This window comes from Heterocephalus glaber, unplaced genomic scaffold (genome assembly GCF_053883595.1).
Source record: "Heterocephalus glaber isolate CG9 unplaced genomic scaffold, H.glaber_assembly_v1.0 deba00000071, whole genome shotgun sequence".
NCBI classification, from domain to species: domain Eukaryota; kingdom Metazoa; phylum Chordata; class Mammalia; order Rodentia; family Bathyergidae; genus Heterocephalus; species Heterocephalus glaber.
Window position 1 is genome coordinate 35581545 of NW_028258137.1, and position 12803 is coordinate 35594347.

The 12803-nt window shown below is 45.5% G+C and overlaps 1 pseudogene; it reads left to right on the plus strand.

Annotated features, from left to right (window-relative positions):
• The window catches only part of LOC147830692 (uncharacterized), a 33285-nt pseudogene extending 26109 nt beyond the window's left edge, over positions 1-7176 (plus strand).
• The last annotated feature ends 5627 nt before the right edge of the window (positions 7177-12803 follow it).

Below are 12803 nucleotides of genomic sequence, written 5' to 3' on the forward strand. Positions count from 1 at the left end.
GTGTTTATGTATTTTACCAACTATCCCAGTGCCATCTTTAGAGAAACTTTTTCCCTACTCCAGGATCCAGTTCAGGGCTCACACAATACCTTAGTTATCACATCTCTCTGGGTTCCTATTCTTTCAGAGAGTATAAGTTTATCTTTTTGTAGTAGAAGACCCGTCAGTTGGGGTTTTGTGCTCATAAAAAGTTTCCTTTTAAAATAAATTTATTTGGGCCAGGGATTTAGCTCAGTGGTTCTGCCACCTGCCAAGCAAGGGCAAGGTCCTGAGTTTGATTCCCCAGTACCAAATAAATAAATAAATAAAGGAATAAAGAAATAAATCTTATTTAAATTCCAAAAATAAGTCAAATTAAAGAAAAGGAGGAAGTAAATAATAGTATGAGAGAGCCAGGCATGGTGGCACTTTGTAATCCAATCTACTCAGGAGGCTGAGGCAGGAGGATCACAAGTTTGAAGCTAGACTGGGCCACTTAGCAAGACCCTATCTTAAAATAAAGCTTATAAGGGGCTGAGGATATAACTCAGCACTAGAGCATTTACCTAGCATATGTGAGGCCTTAGGTCGAGTCTCCAGCAACAAACACACACACAGTATGAGTGTAAGATCTGGCAAAAAGCCGTAAAGTTTATGTGTGAGTGACTGGAGCTTGGAAAATCTAGCGGAGTCTGTAGACTAGCCTATCAGGTCCACCATGTCATCTCTCCATCCTTGGCTAGGAGCAAGGCTGGGCCTTGGGACTCTGAGCTGGGGAAGCTCACACCAGTCCCCAGGTGACCCCTGCTCTCGCCTTTCCAAGTGTGACTCATTTCTCCATTTCCACATGTCCGCTACATGGCTTTGCTTCTGTGGCTCCACTTGCCTCAGTCCTCCAAGCTTTAAAGTTGAAGTTCTCCTTTGCTGTGAAGCCTTTCCTTCCACAGGGAGCAGCCCGGGCATGTGCACTGCCATCTACCCTTACAAGTACCCTCCTTTTTCTCATGGGCTTTTTGAATGATTTGTTCAGTCATTCTGGTGAAGTTCATGTCCTAGGTCTCCAGCAAGGGCCCCAGTTCCAGGAGGGCAGGGATTGCTCTTATTCCTCAGTCTCCACCCTGGGAGCTCCTGGCCTTGAACATAGAAGGTGTCCAGGCAATGCAGCTTCTCAACTGCTCACTGCCTTTCAGGCTTGCATCACAGCTGGCCTAGCCTCTCTGCACTCTGGGCCTCTTTCTGACTGCTGTCAGCATCTATGACACTGATTCAGAGTTCTGGAAATGGTATAAATCTCATCCAGGAGCCCCTGTGCATCCTCCCCACATGCATACTTAAAGTCTTTCTTTGCCTTCAGGAGTGGTTTGCAGATTAACAATGTAGATCTCTAGGGGGGTGGGTCTTCAAATGTGTATCAAGATGACTGAGTTCTATAAGAATCTTTTAATTTTCTGTTTGGATTTTCTTGATAATCTTTGAGACATTTTTATTAAAAGCTTATCCTGGATTATCTGGGTCACTACTTGATAACTGACCCTATCTTGGTATTTCAGAGCCTGCATTGCTCTTTGGTTTGTTTTGATGTGGTAGAGTTTTAACTGTTCACATGGTGCTTTTCTCTTATTTTGTCTGTGGACACACTTTTGTGTGTGCCACACACACACACACACACACACACACGAACATGTGCTTAAGCTTAGCTTTAAGCAGCAGCTTGTGATAGCTTTGAGAAGCTGCAGCCCATGGGCTAAAACCACATTCCTGAGCCCAGCTTATAGGATCAACACCCTTAGGTTTGCATGCACCTCCCTAGCTTCCAGTCTTACCTCTGTCTGTCCATGTGAATCGTATGCTGTGGCCTCTCCCTTCCCCACTTGAGTATGATCCTTTCCACCTCTCCATACTCTTCTCATCCTCTCTGAGGGCTTCTCAGACTTGTCCGGAGGTGGACACTTCCTCCTGAGTTCCAGTAGTTCCTGGAATACCTTTGATGATGGCATTTATCTTGTTGGTGTCTCTGTGAGTCTGCCTGTCTGTCCATCCAGCAGGCCACAAACCCCCAGAGGACACCACTGTGCTCTCTGCCTTTTGTATTTCCAACACCCAGAGCAGTGCCTGGAACCCTGCAGGTGCCAGGTGCACACATCCATGACTTGTCTCAGTCCAGGTATGTGATGGCACCAGCCTCCTCTTGTGCTTCCCACGGTGCCTTTGGCTACCGCACCTTAGGGAGCTGGGAGATTTTCAGATCCTTGTCTAGCTCCTTTGCAGCTGGTTGGAGTGACTGTCTGGCTCTGTTAATATTGCCCGATTTCCCTGCTCAAGGCTGTCAGATTCAAAGCTAACTTTCTTCCCTTATAGGCAACTGATTTACCAAAAACAAAATGTCCAAACAATCACTTAAAATTCTAAAGATCCATTGCTGGCCTATCATTTTGCAGTTTTCCTTAAAACTTGCACCTCTTGGAAACAGCATTGGAGTGTTTGTCAAAATGCATTGCATCAGTTAATTGTGGACTGTTCTGGACACGCTGAGTTTTCTCTTGAATTATTTTCCCGTGCAGGCTAGGCTGGTGTCCACTGGGATGGTGACCTTTTTCATGATGATTCTGGTTAATCTTACCCCACAGTGTTTTTCACAGCCTATCCATTGGCTCGTCCTGCCAGCCCTACTCCTCAGTTGCCAAAGGGAAACCCCCATAGCCCTTTGCGGTCAGTTCACTGTATGATGCCTGTGTTCCCTGGAGCCACTGGGCAAATGAATTGGCTTGAACTTGAACCCTTCTTCTCTCTCCTGTGCTTGTTTGTGTATGATAAACTTTCCGAAGATGTTTGAAAAGTAAATGTTTGAATTGCGCATCCATATTTGATCAACCTTTGTACTCGTCAGCACCATCAGAATGGAAAGGGCCCACCTGGCTGTCTCAGGCAGGAGAGACTGGAAGGTACTCATTTAAGATGACAGGTGGTTTTTTGCATCTTGACTGCTTCCTAATACTCTGCTGGCAAAGGCTGTCTCTTTAGGTGGAAATTAATTTAACAGGAGGTTGTTAGGGTTTTTTTTTAAATGTTAGTAGAACCATATGTGCTCTCTCCTGAGAACCACAATGAATGACATTGTGACCCTTAGGATTCTTTTGTCTAAGATCTTATCTGGAGTAGTACTGTAGTGGACAGCTGCCTTATAAAGATATCATTTTTTTTAACTATTAGAAGAGTAGTATCCACTCAAAGCAGAAAACTTGAAAAAGTGAGAAATATCACAAATGAACCAGGGATTTGGTTCAGTGGTGCCATCGCTTGCCTTACAAGCACCAGGTCCTGAGTTCAACCCCTGGTACCAAAAAAAAAAGAAGGAAATATCACAAATGAAAAAGGCACAGTCCTCACACCCTGAAGTAACTGCTGGTGCCTCTTTCCCTGGTTTCCTTTCCTATGCACATATATGGCTTGTTTTTTAAATGCAGCTTACTATCTCACTCATCAATAGAGCACAGACATCTCACCAGGTCAGTAGTATTAGTTGTTTTGCCCTATGTAGTGTGGTTCCAACGTTTTATTACAGATATCCTGTGATAAGTATTTTTTTCCATATATCTTTCCTGACATCTCTTTTGTAGTGTCCTAAGAATAAATTCTGACATACAGAACTCTTGAATCAAGATGAATATACACCATGAAAAACAAGATATCAAAATAAGAATGGATGAACTTCATCAGTGTCATTCATTTAAAAAGCCTGTCATTCTACATTCTGGAGTCACTGCTTACAGCCAGGCAGGTGAGAACTCAGATGGGGTCCTGATGCTGCTGGTGAGCAGTGGCTCAGAACGTGGAACTCTGAGCCACATGACCTGGGTGTTGCTCTCTGCCCCACCCCAGGCAAATCACAATGTTCTTGGCCCCAGTTTCCTCGTCTACAAAATAGAAACAATGAAAGTGCTCACTTCATAAAGCTGTAACAAAAAATGAAATGAAGTTTTATTTAGCTTAGAATAACCCTTGGCACATAGGAACTACCACGTAACTATCGTTTTATACCTACTTTTTTACTTAACCCACTCTGCATATCAGTCACTGTGAATCCAATTGTTTTTAATGTGTGTATAATATTATAGGAGTGTGCCTTGATTTTTTTAAAAAAGCAATTATGCCTCTTACTAATCATCTCCTTGTAATAAATTCTGAGCATTATGATTGATGACTTCACTTTTTTTCATTTTTCATTTTGAGATGGGATCTTCATAAGTTGCACAGGCTGGCCTTGAACTTGCAATCCTCCTGCCTCAGCCTCCAGGGTAGCTGAGATTACAGATGTGTGTCTCTGAGCCTGGCTTATGGGCTCACTTTTAACAGCTTTTAACTTTCCAAATCGTTCCTTCAGAAGGGGGAATTACCATGCCTATCTGAATGTGAAACCACATTTTCCTATTCTGTGTCTAAGACTGTAATGCTTTGGTGGGTAGGTTCATCCTCTCACCTGGGCACAAAAGGAATTATGAAGACCATCAAGAATGTGGACTTTGGGCCGGGGATTTAGCTCAGTGGTTTTGCCGCCTGCTGCGCAAGCGCAAGGACCCGAGTTCAATCCCCGGTACCAAAAAAAAAAAAAAAAAAAACAAGAATGTGGACTTCACTGTTAAACTTGAACAGATGTAACCAACACAGCTGGGTGAGGAACTGCCTCCATTAGAAGACAAAATGCACATCAGCAATCAGGAATTTCAAAACAGCCTCTCCCAGGCACCATCTCTGCCCCTCTTAGAGACATATAATACAAGGGTTTTTGAGGAGGGAAAGCAACACAAAGAAGGAATTGTTTAATGTTTTTTATTATTTTTGTCTTTATTTTTCATTTCTTCTTTTGTGCTTTAATTATAAAACCAATTCACAGATAAACTTGCTAGCAGCTTTAAAAAATTCAGAGTGGAAAATCTTCCTCTTCCCCAAGACCTGAGTCTTCCTTCCTGAGGCAACCACTATTGTCAGTGTTTTGTGTTCTAGAAGCTATCTGGATACACAGCTGAGTCCTTGCTGGTTTTCCAGGACTAGGAGGGTACCAAAATTCCTTTCCAAGAATAGAAGGGTACCAAGCATTTTCTGTGCTTTGCCTTTTTCACAAAACCCCTAAAACAGCTTTTATTTTTCTTAGCCTGTCTGACAACTGCTTGGCATTGTTACCCTTTGGTGGCGAGTGAACTGGTGACTAATGATTGAACTTGCTTCTTGTAATGTGCAGGGGGAAGTTGTTTCCTGTCAAGCTGCCAAACCTTTCTAAAAGGTTCTGCAAAAGGTAGAGGAGACAATTCCTTCTGTCCTCTCCCATCACATGATGCAAACCAGACCCGCAGCAGAACTCTGTGGACGCAGCAATTCCAGTCTGGCAGCTTGGCTGATAAACTGCACATTCCTGAAAGGATGTAGGTGCCCTTTTTAGGCCCCATTCCCTCAGTGTGGAAATGAGGAATGATGTCAAAGCTGAGCCTTATGTGTTCAGGGCCTCTGTCTCATTCCTCACTGTGTCCCCCAGTCCCCTGGGAATGTAGTCACAGTGAATGTGCGCTCCCTTCCAGCTCCATCCCTGTGCTTTCTTTCTCCACCATATGCAGAGTCCTTCAGCAAGGAGCCCTGACTCCCCCAGGACGGAATCCCTATCCACATGGAATCCCCAGCCACTGAGAAAGACCAAGAAGGGAGATGGGGTGCTGGCCAGAAGCAAGGAGGAAGGGGCTTCTGGAGCCCTGTTCTGGTCCCACCCAGCAGCAAGCCGGCTGGTGTATGTGTTCAGTGGCCCCTCCATCACCAGTGCCACCTTGACAGACCTCAACACAAAACCTGCCTGTGGGACAATGACAACTACTAGTTATGCGGATAAACTAGTTACACAGATAAATGCTCATGAGTATCGTCCTGTTTAATCCCCAGGATTACCCTATGGACTGAGTGCATATGATCTCAGAGAGGTTAGGTCACCTGGCCAAGTGGCAGAGCCCAACCTCGGACCCTGGTCTGTGTTGGTGGCAAAGCTCATTGACCTCTGTGCTATTAGCAGAGGACTTTGGGGAAGGTTCACTTCTCACTTTGAGTTTGTCAGGAAACCATTCTGTGACCAAATCCCTTCTCATCGGGCCTTAGTGTTCCCATTTGAACAATGAAGAAGGATTTATATCATCTCCAAGACTTTAGAACTCTGCATGTTAGAATTCTGGGACATTTGAGCTACTTTGATGTCGGGACCTTCAAAGGGTTTTGACTAAAGAGAGTCTAAGGAAAGGTCTAGTTACAAAAGTATGAGAACCCAAAAAAGGAGGAGAGACCTTCAGAGACTAAAGTCAGCTCAAAGCTGTTCCCCCACTGGGGCTGGGAAAGAGGGGGGATGGAGATAGCGCAGCTCAGCTGGCACCACAGCAGGGAAGAGGGCTCAGCGGAAGATGGCCTTCAACAGACGGGGAGGCCTCGGCTGCTTCCCAGAGGCCACACCCTCCCTCCTGCCTGGTCATCCCAGGTCCACTCCTTTGTGGGAGCAGAAGCCAGCAGGGAGGGCACACCCAGAGCAGCGGCAGGCAGCACAGGGAGTTTTCTGTGCTTGTGGACCATCCTGTGAGAAAGGACTGCAGCCACACAGTACGATGGGCACCTGCTAAGGGACATGTGAGGCTCTACCTGCTGCCTGCCATGGGACCAAGCAGTGACCATTGTCCACCTCCAGGATTCTGCTTCCAAAAGAGACAGGGAAGCAGGCACCTCAGCCTCTAGTTCATGTGGGCATATTTCACCTTTCCTTCCTGAGGAAGTTGGCAGAATACTGCTGCCTCTGGAATTTCCCTGGAAATAAATGTCTTTGCTTATTGAGAATTTGCCTTAAATTCTTGACTCTCAGGAGAAAATAATTCTGGGGTGCTCCAAAACCTTAAGCAAAAGGAGTTGGTGAAGAAGGAATCAGCTTTTGGAGGTCAGACCTTGTCGTCAGCACACAGTGACTGGGTTAGTGTGACCCAGGTGTGCTCTCGGGATCCACTGGAAGCCACCTCCAGACCTGCTTGGTCCTTCCCATCCTGCCCATATGTGTCCGCTACACTGTGTTACCTGCAGGCTGTGCAGTTGGAAATTGCGTTTCCTGGGCATCCTGGGCAGCTGCATTCGGTGTGGTGGTTTCTGAACATGCAGGGAGCCCCCTGGAGCACCGTGCAGCTGGCTTAGCCAGTGCTCCTCTCCCTCCTTCCAAAGAGAGGCCCAGCTGTCAGAGGCTCCATGGGAAACAGCCAATCAGTGCATTGTAGGAGCTTTCACAGCATTCAACTTTGATCGATAATTTCTGCATTTGGATTGACCTCTTAAGGAAACAAGGAATTTGAGCTGTGGACAAAAATGTGTCTGGCAAATGTGTCACAGGACTTGAGGGTCAGAAATCCAAGTCAAACTGACCAAAGCAAACAGGAATTTATTTGCTGCCATGACAAAAACAAAATAAGAAATAAAAAGCAAAAAACAAACACGTTAAGGAGTTTCTGGCCTTAGGCACATCTGGATCCAGAGGCTTCTGTGCTGATGTCTTGTTGTTGTTTTCTTTTTTGTTACTGGGAATCGAACTCGGGACCTTGTGCTTGTGCAGAAGCCTCCAGAACCACTGAGCTAAATCCCCAGCCCCTGTGCTGATGCCTGCTGATGTAAGTGAGATGCCTGCCAGCGATTCCTAGATTTCCTCTTAGCCTGGGGAATCTGAGAGACAGGAGATCACTTAGCATTAGAGTTGTGCACATGGGCTAGAACCTGGCTCTGGTTCTCACTGAGGCTCATGCTCATCCCTCAGCCAATTGCTGTGATCAGAGGGATGGAATAAACGGGTTGATCAGGCTGCAGTCACATGCCCTCTCCTGGAGCCAGGGAATATGGCCCCATGTGGACTCCACTGTGAGGCAGGGAAGGCTCCCAGCTGATACTTGGGGTCCTCCTGCCCAAAGTAGAGTAAATGATGGATGAGCAAAGACTGACAAAAGTTCATGATCCCTTACTCCATCACATAAAAAAATGAAAAGCCAAACAAATGACCAGCTCTGGAAGAACTACTTAAATTATAGCTTATTCTTAAAGTGGAATATTATGCAGCCATTAAAACATACATTAGAATTAAGCTTATGGAGAAAATTTAATGATAGGATTTGTGCTAGAATATGTTGAAAAATAGGTTACAAAATACATATGCAGTATGGTTTCAACTGTGTGAAATATATTTATGCTTTGAAAAATGCTGAAAGTATACAGAAATGTTCATGGTAATTATGGTGATATGCGTGAGTTTTATTTTATAATCTTTTTCTTTTCTGTTCTTTTAAATTTTAAAGTACCCTTATTATATGCATAGCAAAGAAACAAACATTAATTTAAAAAATCCCAGCTGCAAAACGACTTCCACTTCACCAGCATGTGGCTATGCTATAGCCAGCTGGGAACCAGAGTGGGGTTTGGGAGGAGAAAGGTTGGGGGCAGCAAAGAAGGGAGGGGGCAGCTCCACCAAGTGCACAGTGTAAGCCCTGGAGAAAGCTGCAAGTAGGTCCTGGCCCAGGTGGATGCAAATTGCGGGTGGTACGTCAGGGTGGGGAAGGCTCAACTCAGCAGAGCTGGCCCCATGGTCTGTCCATTCATTCAGTTCAGCACACCTCTACCCAGAAGATGAGTGCCCCTCTGCGCCAGAAGGTGAAGGAGGAAGCAAGGTATGTCCGTTTCTTCCAGTTTCCCCAGAAGCTCAGCTGCATGCAGCTGTGCGTGCACACAGGTGGACCGCCGGGTGTCCTGGGCCGGGCCAGTGTCGGTCATTGGCAGAGGAGCCTTTGGGAGGAAGCTCAGACACCATGAGGATGCAGCAGCTCATTCTGAAGGCGTGACAGCAGGGCCTCCTCATATGAGCTGAGGACATGGACACACTTGGCATGAGAGGCAATGCTGGGCACCGGGCCTGGCTCTGAGTGAGGCACCATAGTTACCAGGTTCTGAATGGAAACTAGAGGTAAAGGCCTGGTGGGTGACCAGATACTGGTACCCCAAGGAAAGAGCTACCAGGTACATGGACCAGGGGAGGTGGCTTTAAGAGGGAGGGCAGGGGGAGAACAGGGGTTCTGCAGGTTAGGCCCAGAGCAGCCCCTCCGTTAGAGGACAAGTGGCCTCCTGCTCTGGGACTCAGTTTTCCTAATGCAGCAGCCAGGCCTGAGCTCAGGCCTAGGTCATGCCACAGCATTCTTGTCAGGCAAAAAGTTCTTGTCCTACTTTTCTTGGCAGGACCATGGGGACCAGGGCTAATGAGCTGAAGTGCCTGGCTGCAGTCCCCCAAGGAATAGATACACAGGTCACAGGAACAGGGCAAGAAAAAAACCTGCTACCCATGAAGCTGGCCAGAGGGTAGATCAGTGTGCAGACTCTTATTTTGCAAAGAGAGTCATGACCACCTCCCCTCCTTCCTGTCCTCTTATGAGGTGACCTTGCCACTCTGCTTGGGCTTCCAAGTGTAGGTAAGCTTCCACCAGCTCCCTCCTCTCCCTTCCTCCCTCTCTGCAGACATTTGCCCTGAGAACCCAGCTTCCATGCTTCAAGGAAGTCCAGGCCACATGAGGAGGCCAGGAGTAGCTTTATGGGCTGACAGCCACTGCTGAGGTACCTGGGGACCAAAGACATTGTGCACATGAAAGTATTCCTGTCGCTCTACGTCCTCCCCACCACTGTGTGCTGTCAGAGTTCTTGATTTGGGCCACCTAAAGGTGCATAGTGGTGTCCCCTGGCTGTTTTCATTTGGATTTCCCTTTTGGTAATATGATGTGGAGCATCTTCTCATCTATTTATTTGCCATCTGTATATTTTCCTTGATGGGATGTCTGTTTAGGTCTTTTGCCCATTTTATAATCAGGTTGTTTTCTTACTGCTTAAAGAGTCACTTGACTATGTTGGATAACCATCCTTTATCACATATGTGTTTTGCAAATACTTTCCCCCAGTCTGTGGCTTGTCTTCTCATTCTCTTAACAGTGTCTTTCACAGAACAGAAGTTTTTAATATTAATGAAGTCCAGCTTACTAGTTATTTCTTTCATGGCTCATGTCTTTGGTGCTGCATTTAAAAAGTCATCACCAAACCCAGGGTCTCCCAGATTTTATTTTATGTTATTTTCCAGGAGCTTTATAGTTTTGCATTTTACATTTAAAGCTATGCTCCATTTTGAATTAATTTTTATAAAGGGTATAAGGTCTGAGTCCATATCTATGTATATAGATTATTTTTTTGTATGTGGATGTCCAGTTGTTCCTGTACTATTTACTGAAAAGAATATCGTTACTCTATTATATTGCTTTTGGTCCTTTGTCAAAGATCCACTGATTATGTGGGTCTATTTTTAGGTTCTCTATTTTTGTTCCATTGATCTGTTCTTTCACTAATACCACACTGTCTTCACCAGTAGCGTTACACTAAATCTCAAAGTTGGGTAGTGTCAGTCCTCAGACTTTGTTCTTCCATTTTAAATTAGCTATTCTGGGTCTTTTACCTTTCTGTATAAACTTCTGAGTGAGTTTGTCCATATCTACAAAATAACTTGCTGGAGTTTCAATTTGGATTGTGTTTAACCTAGAAGTTGGGAAGAATGACATCATGACAACATTGAGCCTTGCTATCTATGAATATGAAATATCTATTTAGGTGTCCTTTGATTTCTTTCATCATTTTATTTAGTTTTCCTCATGTAAATTTTGTACATATTTGTTTTAAATTTCTAACTCAAAAAAATTAATTGCTGATATATAGGAAAGCAACTGACTTTTGTATACTAACCTTATATCCTGCAACCTTGCTATAATTGCTTATTAATTCCAGGTTTTTTGTTCTTTGATTCTTGTCAATTGTCAGAACAATATTTTAAAATATATACTGTACTTGTTTGCATTTCATCTACCTCATGGGGCACAAGGAGGAGCTAAGAGGAGAGAAAAAAAATCACTCCATGAAAGGAGCACAATCACTGTGAAGCATTTGAATTCAAATACTTGAAAGTGTCTTGTGGTAAATATGCATTTTAGATCATTCTTTTTCCTAGAAGTACAAAGCATTTTTAAAGTTAATTAGTTAGGCCAGGGATTTAGCTCAGTGGTTTTGCCACCTACCTCACAACCGCAAAGCCCCAAGTTTGATCCCTGGTACCCAAAATTTAAAAATAATTTTGAAAAAAGTTAATTAGTTAGTTAGTTGGTTGGTAGTGGGGATTGAACATGGTACTGGGCTGCATCCCCAGTCCTTTTTTTATTTTTTATTTTGAGACAAGCTCTTTCTCACTAATTCCTAAGTTGCCTAGCCTGCACTAGAGTTTATGATCCTCCTGCCTGAGCCTCCCAGCCTGCTGGGATTACAGGCGTACACCACCACACCCAGCTGAGCAACATTTTCATGTAGAAGATACAGCTGTTTGGGATGTCATGGCCCCAGGTTGCCAGGAGTGGGGTGCCAGGAGCTAAGATTCGGGCTCTCCAGGGATTTGTGTGGGTCTGGGCAGCCCCAGGCTCTGTGAGACAAAAGCCTGATATTCTGTGACTGGAGACTTGGCAGCGTCAGCCCAGGCCTTTTCCAAGCAGCCAATGTCAGGGGCCTCGGGGCACAAGCCACCAAATTGGTGTAGCATCTTTTCTGTGTTTGACATGAAATAGCAAAAACTAACTAACTAAAGAACCCCCAAAATACCTGAGGACAGCACCACTTTTTGCAATAGGCAGCTATTCTCACCTACGGCATCTTCTGCTCATAGCCCCTTGACATCCCTTTGGAGAAACACCCTTTTCCAGCTCTCAGCCCAAGGCACTACATTCTCAGGCCTACAGATCCAGAGGTGGTGTGTGACTTGACCTGTCCAACCAGCATGTTCCATGATGACTGGTTCTAGAATGGTACCTGTGACTCCAGCTGGTCCAAGGAGATCCCTCCTCAGGACTGGTGCTTGGACTTACCGGGAACCAGGCAGGTATCCTCATTCAGGTGATACCATCAGGCTGTTAGGATGTCATCCGAGAGCTGGGATTGGGAGGGGGATGGATTAGGGGGTTGAGAGTGAAGCCACCACGGGGGAAGGCACAGGCAAGAAGCAGTTCCTGATAGGATTGTGTGAGATCCTGGGTCCTACGGTGCTGGAAGGCAGCAACACTCTGGCATTTTCAGTTATATGAGCCAATAAATCTTCTGTACTGAATCCAATCCGAGTTGCTGTTTGTCATGTAAAAGTGAAAGAGCCTATACTGACGACCTCCAAGAACTGTGCTGAGGGCTGTGTGCTTCAACCTCCCGCTGGAACACAGATCCACTTCCACTCCACCCCTTTACTGAATCCTGCCTCAGGAAAGGGGTGTCTCTGCCTTTATTCTTTCTCTCTCTTTCTGGAGCCTGATGATGTCCCTCCTAAGTCCCTGAGGCTGACCTGGAAAGTCCCCTCTATTAGGGTTCTCCAGAGGAAGAGGAGGCAATAGAATAGGTGTAATTATAAGAGGAGGGTTATTAGATTGGCTTACCTGAGCAGAGGCTGGGGAGCCTCACAGTGACCTTCTGCACACTGGAGAGTCAGGGAAGCCAGTAGCTTCCCAGTCCAAGATGCTGGAAGCCTCAGAACAGGAGGGGCCAATGACACAGTCCCAGTCTGAGCCTGGAGGCCTGCAAGCCCCATGGAGAGTTGCTGGTGAAATCCAAGTTCAAATTTGAAGAACCTGGAGTCTGATAGCCATGAGGGACAGCACCCACCTTGAGATGGGTGGAGTGGGAGCAGACCCAGCTTCTCCCTTCTGCTTTTTCATTCCATCTGTGCCTCCTGC